This window comes from Hylobates moloch, unplaced genomic scaffold (assembly GCF_009828535.3).
Source record: "Hylobates moloch isolate HMO894 unplaced genomic scaffold, HMol_V3 SCAFFOLD_3, whole genome shotgun sequence".
NCBI classification, from domain to species: Eukaryota; Metazoa; Chordata; class Mammalia; order Primates; family Hylobatidae; genus Hylobates; species Hylobates moloch.
Genome location: NW_026652278.1, coordinates 73,618,069 through 73,635,332, shown reverse-complemented (window position 1 = coordinate 73,635,332; position 17,264 = coordinate 73,618,069). Strand labels below are relative to the sequence as shown.

The following is a 17,264-nucleotide window of genomic DNA, read 5'->3' as shown; positions in this document are numbered from 1 at the left end:
GGAGAGGCACTTCTCATTCCCAGAGTAAGAGTCTCATTCTGAAAAGGTTTGGGCTTTTGTTTCCTGAAAAAGAGGTTCTCAGGGGCATCTCTTGGGCTGAAGCCTGTTGCCTGCTGCTGGTAATCCTAACAAGTGTGTTTATTGGGCTCTGGAGATCACAAGCTGCCTTCCTCTGCCTCCCCTCCTGGTGGCCCTGGGAGGCGGGCACCCTCTGCCCATTTTTCAGATGAGCAGGCAGGCCCAGAGAGCCATGGAGGGCCTGTCATCCCAGGTCACTCTTTCTGGGTCTGGTGCAGGCCAGACGGCACCTGAGTGCCAGGCAGGAGTCAGGGTGGGGCGTTATGTGGGCTGACGCCTCTGCCCACTCTGCCCAATGGCACGTATAAATGGCAGGTGGGAACTCAACCGCGGGCCTGGCGCCACGCTGGGCATGTTGGCCCCTTGACCCCCACCCCCAGCTTGAGGAGGCTACATCCGAGCCCTGGTGACTGGTGCTGAGCCCCCAGAACCAGCCTGCCCAGGTGCTGCAGGGTTGCAGAGGAGGGTGCCAGCAGCCAGGCTGTGGTTTTGTGCTTGGCTAACCCTTGGCTTCTGAGCAATGAAGTGGAGAGAGAAGAGACACAATGAGAACATGCTGCCCACCCACTCAGCCCTGCCATCACAGACAGCAGGCAGCCTCTGGGGCCACCCCAGGACCTGTGGCCCTCAGAGCACAGGCTGGGATCTACATGGCACGGCATCAGAATGCAGAGAGGGCAGTGTCTGGCAGAGCCAAGGGCCCCTGGCAAGCACTAGCTCCTGCCACCTTCAAGGTGAAGAAAGGAGACCCGGGGGCCCGTGCAGGTTCAGGCCAGAGTGAGCCGGCCTGGATTATCCCTACCAACCCACCCTCCTGCTGCCTCATTGCCCCACCCCCACCCCGCCACCCTAGAAAGCAGGACTTCCCTCTTTGTGCCTCTGCAAGTCACAAGAATCCCAGTTCAATCATCAACGGCCAGCCCAGCCGCTGACCCTAGGATTCTGGAGTTGCCTGACTCAGGCAGCTATGTTCTTGGAGAGAGGTCAACAAAATAGGGAAATTGAGGCTCAAAGAGGGCAAAGGACCTGCCTGTGTTCATACGGCAGGATTGGAGGCACAAGGATACAGAATGTTAGAGCAGAGAGCCAAGCAGTCCCAACACCTGCATCTTATTGATGGGGTAAGCTGAGGCTCAGGGATGGGAAAGAGCCTGTCCAAAGTGACTTTGAATTAATAAGAACCTCAGGATGGCCATCTTGGGTTGATCCCGTGTGGCCAAGATAGAGCTGCCCTCTTTGACCCCAACCTCAAGTTCAGGAAGTTGCAACACTTCCTTGTTTCCATAGTAACCAACTACTGCTCCAGGAATACACTGAAATGTTTTTGTTCCCTCCTCTGTGCTGGCCCTGGGCCAGGCTGTGAGGACACAGAACAGAAAGAGGAGGTGTGAAGAAAGGCACAGACCCAGCACCACGCAGTTGATCCCTTGCAATAGAGTGTGGGAGGGAGAGGAGTAGAATTTTCAGTGGAGAAGAAATCCTCAGTGTCTGAGAGTGTCAGGGGAGAGAGTTCAAAGATGGCAGTTTTTGAGCTGGGCTCTTAAGGATGGGTAGGAGTTCACCTGACTGAAGAGTGGAGGTGGAGGAATTGGCATATGCAAAGGCCTCGGGATAGAAGATGACTAACATGCTGGGAACCTATGGTGCATAGAGTGGAGTGTATGAACATGCAGGGGATGAATGCCAGGGCATCAGCCAGAGGGGAGGAGAGAGACCAAATGCAGAATATCAGAATTCCAAGGGTAGACGAGGGTATCAGGAAGACCCACTATGCCTCTATTTTTCCAATTGTTAAATGGGCACCTTATGACAGAGCGGCTGAGGCGCAGGAGGTGACAAGCACAAAAGGAGAAGGGCTCAGACTCCCAGGACACAGCAACTTGAGCCAGTTCTCTAGCTCAGCCTGTTTCACAGAGGTGGACAGGCATTCCCAATGGGCTCCTGGCCACAGCCTCAGTCAATCTTTAAAACACATTCAGGATCCGACCTTGTTTCACTACCTCCACTGAATACTCTGGTCCAAGCCACCAGCATCCTTTCCTGGGTTCCCGTAAATGCTGCCCAGATGGTCTCCTTGTGGCCACCCTTGTCCCTTCAGTCTATTCTTGGCTCATCAGCCAGAGATCTTAGAGGACACATCTGATAGCCTCAGTCCTTTACTTAAAATCCTTCAGTGGCTTCCAAATCACTGAGCATGAAGTCAGAAGCCCTTCCTGTGCTTGATAAGGCTCTCTGTCCCTTATCACCTGGTCCCTGATCACTCTGTTGACTTCCTCCCCACTCTCTCCTTCCCTCACTCCATCTAGCCACAGTGGCCTCCCTGCTTTTCCCAGACCACGCCAAACAAGCATCTGCCACAGGGCCTTTGCACATGCTGTTCCCACTGCCTGGAGAGCTCTTCTCCCAAATGTTCATGGAGTTCACTTCCCTGTCTCCCTGAGGTATCTGCTCGAATGCAGCCTCTTCAGAGAAGCCTTCCCTGACCACCCCATCTAAAGAAGCCCCATCACCCACTCATGTCCCTGTATCACCTTATCCTGGTTTATTTTTCTTCAAAGCACTGATTATAACTCAGCATGACATCATGCATTAAGTTGTTGACCTGCTGACTGTCTCGCCTACTAGAATGTAAGCAGGGCCCCTGTCAAGTTCAGCAGTGTATCCCCAGGGCCTGGAAAAGTGCCTGGCACATAGTAGGTGCTAGATAAACTTGACAAAGGAATACGTGAATCCACCTTCTTTGCATAGCTGGGCGAGGGGAGGCACAAAAGGACCCCAGACTCTGCCCTCCCCAGGGCCAGAGTGCTGGGGACTCAAGCCCAGCCAGGCAGCCTTGTTCTCAGGCTGGCATGAGGCCCCACCAGCAGGACCCTCCCAGAGCATGGGCTCCCCAGAACTGGAAGGGACGCAGGGCCTGGCAGAGGCCTAGAGGAGCCCTGAGGGAAAAGTAGCAGTTGCTACTCTGCCCATTGTCTCCCATCGTCCTTCACTCCACACAAAGCCTGGGCAGGCCAATGACAGCCTCGGGCGCAAACGGTGGAAGTAGGGGGAGACAGGCCAGTGAGGCTGGGAGGACATGGGATCCTGCCTGCAGCTCTGCAGCTGGATTCCTTCCCCCTCTGGCCTCAGGGCTCTAATCTGGGAAATGGGATGAGAAGGGGATTAAGTAGACTGGCTGCCCAGGACCCTCCTGCTCTGATAGTTTGGGCATCTTTGGGTCTTTAGGGGCCTGGAAGGGATCACGCCAGGCTGCACCTCAGACCATAAATTCCAGCCATGGTCTAGGCCACCAAATCAGCCTGATGAGCCAAAAAGCTGGGCGTGGGGTCTCAGGTGGGCTCCTGAGGACCCTGTTGCCACCCAAGGCGGAATGCAAGGCAGCCCCATATGAGCCAGGAAGGGAGAGAAAGTGTCCTGCTATAGGGCAGCGGCCCCCAGGCTGGAGGAGCCAGCTGTCTTACCAAGACCATAGGGACCGCACGCCTGCCCCCAGGCCCAGCGTTTCTGGTAGGCACCTCTCCTGTGCCTTACTCCAGCAAAGGGTTTCTGTGGAGTAACAGGCGGGGCTGGGCACTGGCTAGATGGTGGGGACACCTGGATTTTAGCTCCAGCTCTGCCAGAGACTTGTCGTGTGACCTTGTCCCCTCTGGGGTTCGACTCAGCATCTAAATGAGAAGGTTGGCCTGGATGGTCTCCGAGGCCTTTCTGTGCTGCCATTACCATCACTGCACATGGTAATGAAACATTACACTCCCCGATGCAGTGACACTGGACAGCATGCAAGGTGCTGGCCTTCCCCTCGGACTCGTGTGACAGCCCCCAGTGATACTGGCAGGAGGAGGCTAGAAGTTCTCCCTCTAAATCCAGCGCTCCTTGCACACAGCCCAGGTCTCCGGGGCCTGCAGACACTTAGGCAAGATGCGCCTAAGTGGCAGGGGGCAGGGCCAGGCAGGGAGGAGCTCAGCAAGGAGCTGGGTGCTGGTCGACAAGGGAGGAAGCACTACTCACAGCCCCTGGCTACCTCCAGTGAGGGGGCTCTGGCTGCAGTGGCAGGCGAGCACGCTGTGAGAGGCTAGGAAGACAGACAGCCTTCTCAGCCTCCTGGAATGTCTGACCCTGCTTGAAAAGCAGAAGCCAGACCACTTTCTTCCCCCAGGGCCCCAGTGAGCCACTGTTGTGGCCTCCCCAGCCTACTGCCATGTCTTACAACCTGGGCTAGGCTATTTTCAGGTCAGGTCTCAGGTCTCCAAGCTGCCCAGACTCTTACCAGAGGCAGAGATAATAAGGCCCAGGGGATATAAGAAGGCCACCTCCCCAGGAAGCCCACTCTGCTTTCTCCAGCCTTAGACTCAGCCTAGAGAGACGTCTCTGAGGATACAGTCTCTGAGGTAGAGAATGGAAGAGACTTCCTGAGAACCAAATTCACCACATTCTGCAAGGTCCTGAGAAGAAAACTAGGGGAGAGGTATCCTTCTGGGCTCCATATGATGTGGAACTTTCTAGACAGAGGGAGCTGCTGGGGAGGCAGGGAGCAGCCTGTCCGTGGAGGCATGCAAGCCCACATGGGAAGATGCTCTATGGGGATACTGTACATGGGGCATAAGTCATCCGTATGACAGGCATCAGATGAGATGGGTGCCAAGGTCCCTAATGGTCTTGGGAATCAAAGGTGCCAAGAATACCAGAAATAGGAGCATCCAGAGCCTTCGGGTGGAGCAGAGCTGCCCAGACCACTCTGGGGAGCTGGCTAGGAGGGAGGCCATCCACAAGGCAGAAGGCCCCAAGACTTCTGAGGCCCATGAGGATTCCAACCCCCAGCGCAGACCCACTCCTTCTGCCTAAAGGGGTCAGTCCTGCAGATGAAGCACAAGCAGAAATGCAGACGTCAACCCAGGCCGGGTGGGAGGAATGAGAAGGCCATCCTTTTGCAGGAGATAAACTGACGTCAAACTCACAGCTTCACAGCCCCATCGTCAAACACCAAACAAGAAATCACACCTGAGGCCCGGCGCAGTGACTCACGTCTATAATCCCAGCACTTCGGGAGGCTGAGGCGGGTGGATCACCTGAGGTCAGGAGTTCGAGACCAGCCTGGCCAACATGGCAAAACCCCGTCTCTACTAAAAATACAAAAATCAGCTGGGCGTGGTGGTGCAGGCGCCTATATTCCCAGCTACTCAAGAGGCTGAGGCAAGAGAATCGCTTGAAAGTGGGAGGAAGAGGCTTCAGTGAGCCGAGATCGTGCCACTGAACTCCAGCATGGGCGACAAAGCAAGACTCGGTCTCAAAAAAAAAAAAAAGTCACACCTGAGCTTTCTGCTCTTCTCCCAGGATCTGAGGCGCAGGGAGGTTGTGGAGCTCAGGTATGCTGGGCACACAGGGCAGAGAGGTGGAGAGCCAAGGAATCCCCTTACTCACTCCCAACCACTACAAAGCCCTCTTCTCAGCATCCCAGGAAGGCGGGGACATGAGGACTGCAAGCAGGGAGGCAGAGTGACTCATGCACAATTACAGTGTGGCGGGCCGGCGGCTCTCCGGAGGCCCCAGGCTGCCTCTCCCCACCAACAGCACAACAACCCCAGCTAAGGGCTCCTAACCAGCTTACACCAGCCAGGCATTCTGAAGACACCGTGTGCCCCTCAATATAAGTGCCAGTGGTCCCCACAGCCCCTGAAGAGGAACCATGAATCTGGGCGGGACCGACACAATGCAGCCTGCAGAGCAGAAGCTGACCTCCTGACCCAGAGGAGGCAACTCCTAAACCAGTCCTGCCCAGCCTTCCTAGAAGAGGGACTGGGTGGGGACTTCCTTCACCCCAGTGCCAGCTCTTTCTGGGACACTGAATCCCAATACCACCAGTAGATCTCACAGAGGACAAGATGGGATGGCTTCACAGTGAAGTCAGCTGCTGCAGAAGGCCACGCCTGCCTGCCACTCACTCAACATCCCCTGGATCCCCTGGCCCCAGTGCCAGGCCCTGTGGCCTTGGTCAAGTCCCTTCACATCCCTTGGTCACAGTTTCCTTGCCAGGAACATGTCAAGCTGGATTAGAAGCAGGGGGTGTGAACATAAACGTATTCCATCTTCAAGAGTCACACAACTGAGTTGGAATGGAAGGGGGGAGAAAGGCAGCATGACAGTTCCACTCCATTCAAGGGCCAGGGACTACAGACCCTTGGACTAAGGCTATAGTTCCGACACTGCTTCCGGGTGTCCACATTGACATAAGGATCTAAAATAAGGCTTCAGACCACCTCTCCAGGAAAGTGCACATTTTCAAAGGCTTGACCACAGGTGCTGGGGGCCCACAGCCCCCATGGGTGAAACAAACCCCTTCTGGCTCTGATAGCCAGCAAAACTCTGGGGCCTATCTCTAGGGACATGGCAGGGGCCCCACCCCTCTGCCCAGTTGGCCTTGCTTTCGGGACTGCCCAACCACAAACAGATTTGTGGTCTGGTAACAAAAAAAGAAAAGACAAGGAGGCCGGCAAAAGTGGTAGGCTGGAGGGTGGGTTAAAAAGAGGTGGAAAGGCCAAGAAAGCACGCTGAGGGGAAGACTTCTGCCTGTGCAGACACTGTCCCCTCCTCTCCTCTGTGAAAGGCTCCCCTGGAAAGGTGGTTCTTCAGCAGGTAAACCATCCGCTGGATGGAGCTGCAATGCCTGAGCTGAAAGGGACTGTTTACGCGGGCATTTCCCAAAATGGTCTATTGGTCTTTTCCATAGTTATTTTGCATTAAAAAAAGGGTGGGGCTAGGCATGGTGCTCATGCTTGTAATCCCAGCACTATGGGAGGCAGATGCAGGTGGATTGCTTGAGCCCAGCAGTTCAAGATCAGCCTGGGCAATATGGTGAAACACCATATGCAAAAAACAAACAAACAAACAAAAAAAAATTTAGCTGGGCATGGGTGTGCATGCCTGTAGTCCCAGCTACTTGGGAGGCTGAGGTGGGAAAATCACCTGAGCCCAGGAGGCAGAGGTTGCAGTGAGCTGAGATTGCACCACTGCACTCCAAAAAAAAAAAGTCGGGGGTAGGTGGTGTCTGTAGTCTGGGGAAAGGCTAGGTGAGGCAAACTATTTACTCCAAGCCATCTCCTCCAGGCAAATAGGTTTGACAATTTCTGGGGGGTGGGGGTGCTCTGCTGCCCTCCCTTTTGCTTTTGGGGACTGGTGGTCCTGAGAAGCCACTTCAGGAAGAGATTATGTTGTTTCAACTCATGGTCTTCAGATGAGGAAACTGAGGCTCGGAGGGGTGAGTGACTGGCCAGAAGCTCCAGTCAGTTACCATTCACAGTGATTCTACATAATAGGGTACAACTGACAAGCCCAGTTCCTCTATGGCCTCCTTCCCTTCACACGGGAAGAGTCCAAAAAGTAGGTATTGTTATTATCAGCCTCAGTTTACACATTGAAAAAAATAAGCTTCTCAGACAGAAGCCCAGATGCAACACCTCCCTCTCGAACACCTTTCCAAGGAGAACAAGCTGCCCTAGCAGGTTGAATTACAACGTGCTTGGGTTATGACTGCGGGCCTCTCAGAGATGATGGGCCAGCCCTTTGTGCTACACAAGAGTGTGGAAGACGGCAGGGAGTTGGAGATCAGGAAGCCTAGGTGCCAGCAGGCCACTTTGGTTGGGCTCCAGGCACCACATGACCTGGGCAATCGACTTCACCGTCTCATCTGTAAATCAGAGGGAAGGCAAGGGGAACGCTGGTGGTGGCCATGACTAGGGCTCCCTTTTCTTGAGCACTTACTATGTGCCAGGAACTTCGCGCACTCCATCTTCTCAACCTATGGGTGAGGTAGTACGTTAGTTATTACTACACCACTAGTAAGCCTGTTTTACAGATGGGGAGACCAAAGTCAGAGAAGTTAAACATTACTTGCCCAAAGCTACAGAGCTCATAAACAGCAGAGCTGAGGGCTGAACCTAGGCAATCTGGGAAAAGCATGAAACACATTAGTTGCCAAATAAATGCTGGCTATTATATTTATGGCAGACCTTTGGCAAGTTGTTTTAAGGATGTAAACAACAGCAGGAACACCAAAGCATTTTTCGATGTAACACCATTTTTTGATGGAAAACCCCACCCCTCCCCACCCAGACCACAGAAACCCCCACTCTCAGTGAGACACTGTATGACCCCCAGCCAATCCCACCACCTCTCTGGGCTTTGGGATTCCCCATGTGGAAAATAAGAAGGTTGGACAGAGACCCTATAAGGGCGCATCCCACTTGCACACACAAGGAAAGGGTCTCAGGACTGTTCCCAGAGGTCTCTGTGCCCTGCTGATCCTTGGCTAGGTCGCTGAATGGTTAGAGCTGGGCACTGTGCTTCCCAGCAGCGGTCAAGGTCCACCAGGGAGTAGGGGTGGGAGTTTGGGTGGGACCTCTGTGGACAGGACAAGGTCCAGGCACCTGGCATCTCCTCCCTTGTCCTGAGCCTAGCTGGCTCTTCCTAGTGTGCCCTCACCTAGGCTGACAAAGGTGACTCTCAGCAGGTGACTCCTAGGGCGGGGTGAGAAGGCCACCTCCCTGCTTCCCCATACACAGAGGAAGTGAAGGCAGGACCAAGTCAGTGGGTCATTTGCTCTGCAAAGGACAAAGGTCAGCTCCTGGAGGGCTGGGTGGAGGGGAGCGGGGGAGGTATGGGAAGCCACCATCTTCTTGGCTTAAACAGGTCCTGGCAGATGAGAAACCTTGTACCCTCCCTACATGGTTTCTGTTTTGTTTTATTTATTTATTTTTTAAAGACAGAGTCTTGCTCTGTCATCCAGGCTGGAGTGCAGTGGTGCAATCTTGGCTCACTGCAACCTCCGCCTCACAGGTTCAAGCGATTCTCGTGCCTCAACCTCTCGAGTAGCTGGGACTGCAAGCATGCGCCACTATCATGCCCAGATAATTTTTGTGTCTTTAGCAGAGATGGGGTTTCACTACTTTGACCAGGCTGGTGTCAAACTCCTGACCTCATGATCCACCCGCCTCGGCCTCCCAAAATGCTGAGATTACAGGCATGAGCCACTGTGCCCGGCCCTGTTTTACTTCTCTCAAATTCACAATGTAACCACCCTGTAAAGACACATGCTGCTGGGCGGGGGCTCTAATGCCAAACCAGGAGTGTTCCACACTCCCCTGGCTGCAGAGGATCTGGGAGTCTGGGAATGCCACTGGAAACTCCCCATCCTTCGTCCTCACCCTGAGCACTCAGAAGTGAACCCCACCCCCAAGGTTCAGCTGGGCCTCTCATCAGAGCCGAAGAGCATTTATTAATGAGCTCAAGAGTGGCTAAGGGGGGCTGTGCCAGGGCAACAGCACACACTCAATACATGTTTCATGAGCTAATGGGCTGGCAGAGAAGGGGTTCCAGGCCCAGATCGGTCAGCCATTCGCTGCTGACCTTGGATGAGACCAAGTGTTTCTTTCCATGGTTCAGTTTCCTGGGCTAAGAAAGGAAAGGCCAGACCAGGTAACCCAATCAGTTCCCACTAATTTTATGCTACAAGCTTAGGAATTCAAACCCCAGAGTCAGAGAGGTTCCGAGTGGAAGGGGCTTTCCAGATCTTTCCCCGAAGCTCCCGAGCTAAGAGGAGGGCAGCACAGGACCTAAGTGGGAAGCTCCGGGGCACACAGTCCCCATCCTCCCTGCCAGCCATCCCCTGGGGATTGGGAAGTGAGAATGGGGTGCGGGGAGAGAGGACAGATCTCCATTTAAGCCAGACACCAAAACAGAACTTTTGAAGAAAGAGCTGGGGAAAGTACAGTGTATGTATTTTAACACACTCCCCCATCGGAACAGCTTGGCCATTTCCTGATCTGCATTGAATCGGAGGCTCCAAGAGGGCAAGTATCTGGATAAGAGTGGTGGGGGAGGAGGGAAAGAGCTCTCAGGTCTCAGGGCCCTGGGCCAGGCAGCTGGAGTCCTGGCAGGAGCCCTGGCCAGCAGGGCCAGTGTGTGCATGTGTGTGCAGGTGTGCATGTGTGTGCAGGTGTGCATGAGTGTGCATGTGTGCATGTGTGCAGGTGTGCACACACACAGGGCTGGGGGAGTATAAGACAGGTAACTGCCAACTGGGGAACAGGCTTGGGGACAAATGAGGCCCCCCAAGCCCTATCTCTAGAGGCAGAAGTCTCTGGAGGGTTCACTAGCCCGTGGAAATTCCGGACTTTCCCTGAAGTGCCTAGGGACAAATATCCCAAAGTCAGACCACTAGTCTTTGATGCTCCACTGCCACCAGCCATCGAGGTCCTGAGCCAGTCTCTGTCCCTCTGTGGGCCTCAGTTTCCCCATCTGAACAGTGAAGGGTTTGAGCTGGGTGATCTCAAAGGGCTATGTCCACTCTGACAGTCTGCAATGCTCAGATTCTATAGAAAAACATGACACCTACCACCACTCAGGCTCCCATCCTCAAGACCTAAGAAGGCAGTCCCCAGGCCCCCAGCTGACTGTCTAGGGGTGGGGCTGGAGCTGAGGCAGAGCACAGTCCCCCCACCGTCTGTCCTCAACAGCCTGCCACAGCTGAAACCTTCAAGTGGTTACAATTACAGCCGGGCTAACAGGATTAGGGGAGCATTGAAATCTAAGAAATCTAATTAGCTCAGACACCCCAGCCTCCCCCAGCACAATCTTGCAGTAACTCCGGCAGCTGGGCCTGACAGGCAGGGCCTAGGGCCCTCCCAAGCCACAGTCATTACCTGCACAGGTGTGCCACGCAGAGCCAGGCTTCCTGGGGAGGTGCCAGCTCAGCCTGCCCGGCTGCTCCCTGGCCTGAACCCCACCAGCTACAGCCTTGTCCTAGGGTGGCACTCAGCTGAGCTACAGAAAACCAGGCCCAAGGGTGGAGGCTACAAGGGGCAGAAGGAACCCAAGGTCTCACACAGAGTGGGTGCCCCACATAGCCTAGGGATTGACTCAGCCCGAAGAGGGACTACAGAAACCATAGGAACCCAAGGAAGAGCACTGGGCTTCATGGGGACCCGGGGGGCTGGAAACACCTCTGCCTCCTACTCCAGAGCCAGAGAAGGGCATGAAGCCCCATGTGTAGACCTGTGTGCCCTGGGCAGTCAAGGCAGGATTTGTGTCTCAAAGCAAGCTCTGGCTGTAAGACACTGTGCCAAAAGAAAGGGACCACAGCTGCTGGGGGCATGGACCATGTGCTGCCATATGGGAGGGGGAAGACAGGTGAGGCCCATCTGTGACCCTTCCTGAGAACGGCTCCTCCTTCACCTCATTCCCCCAGCACCCAGTTTTGGAGCCTATCCTGACTCTGCACCATGTCCAAGCCTGGCTGGAGCGCTCACTCAGTGGACTGGAAAGGAGGCAGCGCAGGGGTTGGTATCGGTAAGGCCTGAGGTTCAGTCCTAACTTCGCCACCAGTTGTCTGACCGCTCTGAACCTTGGTTTTCTGCTCTGTTAAATGGGGATAATGCCAAATAGCAACTAGCTTACACTGTTGTTATTGGGGTTAAACAAAGATGGAAAAGGCTTCTAAATCCACCAAGTACCATACAAAGGAGAGGGGCTGTGGTTATTACTGTCATCATGCGCCCATGGCAGGCAGCCAGCTGGTAGTGGTTAATTATTTATTTGGACTGATCTTCCTGCCGGCACTGGACTGTGGGCTCCTGAGGAACATGAACTGTCTTCCACAGTTCTGGTCTCTCCCAGGACAGTCTTTATCCACAGGGTGAACACTCACAATCAACACCTGTGGCACCCATGCCGGGCCCCTGACCCAACCCCAGCCCTCATCATGCACCCCCTTCCTTCTCATACCCCGCTCCAAGGAAAGTGCCCAGAGGCAAACCTGGCACACAAAGGCAGATGACAGTGAGCCCCCCCAGGCAGACCCTTCCCCCTTCCGCACCCCCCACAACAAGTCATTCCCAACAAGGGCTAGAAGCAGCCATTTGAACGTGTCCCCCTACCTAGGGGCCTGCCTAGGCACCGGTCTTGAACCCACGATCATTCAGGAAAGAACGAGTCTATGGTCTGGAGGGCCCCCAGCATCTCAAGCCCAGAGTGGGGTCAGGAGGTGTGGATTTGCAGAAGGCATGTAGCAGAACATGTTAAGACTCACAACTGCCCACTGAAGGCAGAGGCTTCCAGGAGGTAATGAGTACCCTGTCCTGTGGGGGGCATGCAAGCCAAGGCTGGACAATCAGCTGCCAGGGAAGTAGGTCTGGATGAGAGCAGCTTCAGGAAAATGCTTCTAGCACCTTCAATCTAACCCCTTTGTGTTCTACCCATTCTGTACCCAGAGCCTCCCAGGCCTTCAAGGGACACATGCCTAGGGGACTCATGCCCACATCTGCCTCATTCTCCCAGCAACCAAGTGGGATCGGAGGAGTTCTGCCCTTAGACCCATTTTACAGGTCAGGAAACTGAGGTCCAGCACAGGAGAGTTACTGGCCCAACACAGATAGCAAGCAACAGCCTCCAGACACCTTGGTCCTCTCGCCCATCTCCTCCGGTAGTAGGGAGACCCTCTCAATCATGATGGGGTCTGGCCTCTCCCCAGAGCCTATGCCTAGGACTGCTTTTCTCAGCCTCCTCCCTTCATCCTCTTTAAAGGCAGGGCCCAACCTCAGAATCCCCTGGAGCTTACAGCCAGGTGGATTGCTGCCTCCCCATCCTGAGGAACTCTTAAGGACAAAGAGCACTCCCCCAAAGGGGATGGGCAGAGGGCACTATATCCTGCTAAGAGGTCAGAGCTGTCACCAGGCAAAGCTGCAGCGGTGTCCTGGCTAATTGTGGCAGCCCGGCCTTTGTTGTCCACACAAAACCTAAGAAGCCTCATAAAGACCAGGCAGCAGTGACAGGGGTTGGGCCAGGGCCCTGGGGAACAAAGTTATGAATGAAAATGTAGGGGACCCAGCCACGAACCAGCAGGCCCTGCTTCCTGGTCCCATGACCAAGTGCCCATAGAAGCTTCTGGAAATTAACTGGTTGGTGCCCGAATTTCTTCCAACAATGCCTCACCCCGAGGCCAGGGTCATGGCCACTCGTTGGACCCTCAGGGTCAGTGGCTTTATACGCAGGTATTCTTGTGATGAAACTCTCAGGATGCAGCAGGCCTCAAAGTGCCTTCCTTCCTAAATCTCTTCACCCCTCCCCCCATCAGGAAGAAACAGGAAAAAAAGTGAAGTCTGCAGCTCTTCTCAGTTGGGTCCTTGCCCCTGCAATTTTCTGGAATGAGTCAAGCATGGACACCTATTCTATGTTGGAGACATATCTATAGGGGCCGGGGATGGAGACAGCGTGTGTTATTGTGGCTAGGGAAGTAAGTGTGTGTGCGTGCGCGCGTGAGGGAGAAACTGTGGTTCTGTCGCCAAACCCCGCAGTCTCTGGACCTTTCTTCATTTTGCCCCTGGCTGTGAGAGGAACAAGAACCCTCCTCCCCCCTTTCCTTAGGAGGGAAAAGGGACATTTTGTCCCCACAAAGAAGCCAGCAACCCTTTTCTGCATAGACAAGGCTATTTATTCATAAGTCCAGCAGTTTCTTATTCCCAACTCTTCTCAGTAAGCCCTACCCAAAATGCCAAATCCACCTCTTGAATCCACTCCCTACTGCTCTCTTCTCCTCCCCCCACCCACCCCACCCCCAGTCACTGCCACCAACTCTCAGAAGTCTAAAGTTTTGAGATTTACATGTGAAAACAGCGTTTCATAACCTCGTGATTTGGGACAAGGAAACGCTTCTGTCCTTTGGGGGAAAACAAAACCCAACCGAAATCATAAAGCTCAGAAGAAAACACCATCTCCCTCCAAATGCATTCCCTGGGCCCCCAAGTCACACGTGCTCTGTAGCAGATAGGGCTTTCAATGTGTCTTTTGTTTGATGCTGGTGTTTCAACATCCTCGACTTGAAGAAGGAAAGGTCAGCCCAAGGCTCGGGGTATTCACAAACCCACCCGGCCCCTGCACTGGGGCCAGGAGCCAGGAGCCAGCAAGTGAGGGGCCAGGAATTTCCCCCACTCTGGACCCCCTCACAAAGCAACCGGAGCTGAGAAGTCTAAGAGCTTGCTCTCTCAACTTCCCCGATAGCTCAACAGCAGCTTCACACTCCCGGGACCTTACAAGCGCCAGCGAACGCAGGCTGGAATTCACCAGCGCCAAGCTGCCCGGCTCTCCAGCGCCAGCGCCTGCCTCTTTATCTGTACCTTCAAAAACAGTAATAAGCAAACCCAGGCACCTCTGGGAACAGCCTCTGGCCTCCTGCCCTGCCCTGTGTAACCAGCCTGTCCTCACACCCACCAGGGAGGAGGAGTCGGCACTGGTTAACCCTCTGGTCTACCAGGCCCGGTTCCCAGGTTGCAGCAGGGAGACAAACTGTTGCTCAAGAAAATCCTTCAGAAAACCCTTGGCACCAGGAGGCAGCTCGGAGCGGCTCTGCACCCGGCGCGGAGCCAGGGGCTTCCACAGGCGGCCGCCCACTGCCCTTTTAAATCTCTGGGGCTGGGCCCTACTCTCCCATGCCCTGGGCTGTCCACCCAGAGGGCTCCGAATGTCCGTGGCAGAGCAGAGAGGAGGGAAAGGCTGGCCGAGCCGTGCCCTCACCCCGCCAGCCCAGCCGTCAGCTTCTTGGAGGACCTCTGAGAGAACATTTGTTTGGGCTGCCAAGTTAAATCTTCCTCCCTCATGTCAGGGCATTGGAAAAGCAGTCAGGGGAGAGGAGAAGGGGGAGAGCGCGCGGGGGAAGGAGCAGCGGGAGGGAGGGAGGGAGGGAGGCAGGCGGGCAGGCTCAGAGCCCCAGTTACTCGGGCACTGCCTGCCCAGGAAGCTGACGGCTCCTGGGCAGGCGCAGCCGGGGCTCCGGGCACCGAAGCAGGGACCCAGCCGCCAGGCCTCCCCGGTCAGGCAAGGGTACCAAGCACCCTTGGCCCACCCGGGAGCGGCCCTCGCTCTGTGAGCTGCTGGAGGGGCGAGGTGGGAAGGGAAGGCAGAGGAGGAAAAAGTTTGCTGCAGGTAGAGGGGTAGGGCAGGGCGGCAGTGCCGACCGGCTGTCCCCGGGGAGGGGTGGGGGGCCCGGGCCGGCTGCCCTGGCGCGCTCCCGTCCGCCCGCCCTCCTGCCCGGGTTGTTTACATTCCTGGAGTGTCTTTTAAACCCGGGGCTGAGGCCGGCTCCCGGCCTTCTCTGGCGGCTCCGGGGCAGTCTCCCGTGAAAATCTGCTGGCGCACAATGGCCAGGAAGGCGGCCGCCCCTCGCCCGCACCCCCACCGCTCCAGGGCGGGGAGCCTGCCCTCCGCACCGCGCCCTCTCCCCGCCCGGCCGGCTTCCTGGACAGATGTCCCCGGCGAGGGGGCGACGCACGCCCGCTGCCCGCGCCCTAGACGCCGAGGCCGCGCTCCCCACTGTTTTTTCCCCAGCCCAGACGCCAGGAATGTGAAGCAAGCTTCCAGAACCCGCCTCCCCCCCGACCCCGGCTCCAGCCCCGGCCCCCCAACCTCCGCCCCGGCTGGCCTCCCACTCCCCCGGGGCCACCGCCGCCGGAGACGGAGAGGAAGAAAGAACACAGGGAAATTACTTTCGTATTTGCAACGCGCGCGCGCACACACGCACATCTTCCCCCTGGGCTCCCCTCCTGGCCGGGGCAGCCCCGTCCAGGCACTGGCCTGAGCGCCCCTCTGGCTTACGAAGCCCTGGGAGAAACCCCTACACACACCCCTCCGCGTTCCTCGTTTGTACCGCGCGCCGCCTTTCCCTGGGCAATTCCCACACAAACAACTTAACCGCGCCCCCACCTCCCATTTACAAAAGTGTATGTTTTCCCTCGAAATTCAGACGCACAAGTTAACACCACCACCCCTTGCCACCCTGAAATCCAGCGCTTTCCCCAGCGGCTACTGTACACACACAGGCGCACAACTTCGCATCTCCCCAGAGGAGGCGAAGGAGACCGAGGCGGTCCTTCTCTCCCTCCTCCGATTCCCGGTCCTGCCCGGCCCCCGGGTGTAGGGAGCTAGGGCTGGAGGCGCGCCGGCAGGAGGCGGGCACCGGGTCCGCGCGCGCACGACCACACTTACGCCCCGCACACCCTGACAAACCCGGCCCCCGTGCGCAGCCCAAGCCGGCTCCGCGCAGCCGGGAGCTCGCCGGCCGCTGGGCCTCCGCCCCCGGCGGCCAAGGGGAGCGGAGCGGAGCCCGCGCCGCCGGCCGGTCGCCCCGCTCCGGGGGACACTTTAAGTGAAAAGCCGCAGCACCCAATACCCCACGCTTGCACCCCGAGAGTCCCCGGGGGGCGGGAGGTAGCCCCGGAGCCAGCGGGCGCCTGGCTCTGGCCCCAAACTTACCGGGCGCTGCGAGCGCCGCTGCCGCCGCTGGAGGACGCGCCGCCGCCACCGCCGGCTAGGGCAGGCTCGGGCCGGGAGGAGCGCAGCGAGGGCGCCGAGATCCGCTCGGCTCCGGCTCCTGCTCCGCGCCGGCTGGGGCTGGGGTCACCGCGCTGCGCCGGCGTTGCTCGCTCGCTCGGCCGCCCGATCGCTGCTCGCCCGCCTGCCGCCCGGCCGCCCGCTCTCCCCGGCGCCCGCCGCCGCCGCTCGCTTTTTTAATGTCCACAGACAGTGAAAAGGAACTCGGCGTTAGGGGGTGAGTAAGTGAATCAACTCGCCCGGAGCCGAGCAAGTTGAAGTGTCAGATTACATTGGCTATTCTATTTCCAAAGGGCCCCGCGCCGCCGGCCGCCCGCAAAAGCCGGTGCGGAGTCAGGCCGGAGCGGAGCGCCGCGCCGCCGCCGCTGCCGGCGCTCGAATCGACTCTGCTCGGCTCGGCTTGGCTCGCGCCCTGCGCTCTGCGCTCTCTTTCCCCTTTCCTTTTCGCCTCTCCTCGTTCTGTTCCTCGCCTTTCCTTTCCCTTCTCTTCCTCTCTTTCTTCCTCGCTCCTCGGTCTCGGCCCTCTCCCAGCTTTTCTTCTCCTGGCTCCTGGTTACCCGCTACGCCACCAGTCCACTCACCTCTCCCCTTGCCCTACTCCCTCCGCTACTCCCTGACGCCCCCTGCAGCCCCCAGCCCCCCTGCAGGCCCCAGCCCCAGTAAGTTTGGAGATGGGGAGAAATGCTGAGCCTAGGTAGGGACCACCTTGGGGAGGAAGCCAAAATCACACCGCTCCCCCGAGAGCCCCTGCTCCGCGCTGGCACGCCCCCGCCTGGAGTGCACTCGTGGCCCCGGGCGCTGTCCGGTACCCGAAC

General features: G+C 56.9%; 1 protein-coding gene across 3 annotated transcripts in view; it reads right to left on the bottom strand.

The window, feature by feature from the left end:
* The window catches only part of ZMIZ1 (zinc finger MIZ-type containing 1), a 246,166-nt gene extending 229,447 nt beyond the window's left edge, over window positions 1–16,719 (bottom strand). For all 3 annotated transcript variants that reach the window (XM_032141309.2, XM_032141271.2, XM_032141279.2), the window contains exon 1: window positions 16,372–16,719. The gene's annotated coding sequence lies outside the window, so the exon portion shown is untranslated. The remainder of the gene's footprint in view (window positions 1–16,371) is intronic.
* Between the last annotated feature and the right edge of the window lie 545 nt (window positions 16,720–17,264).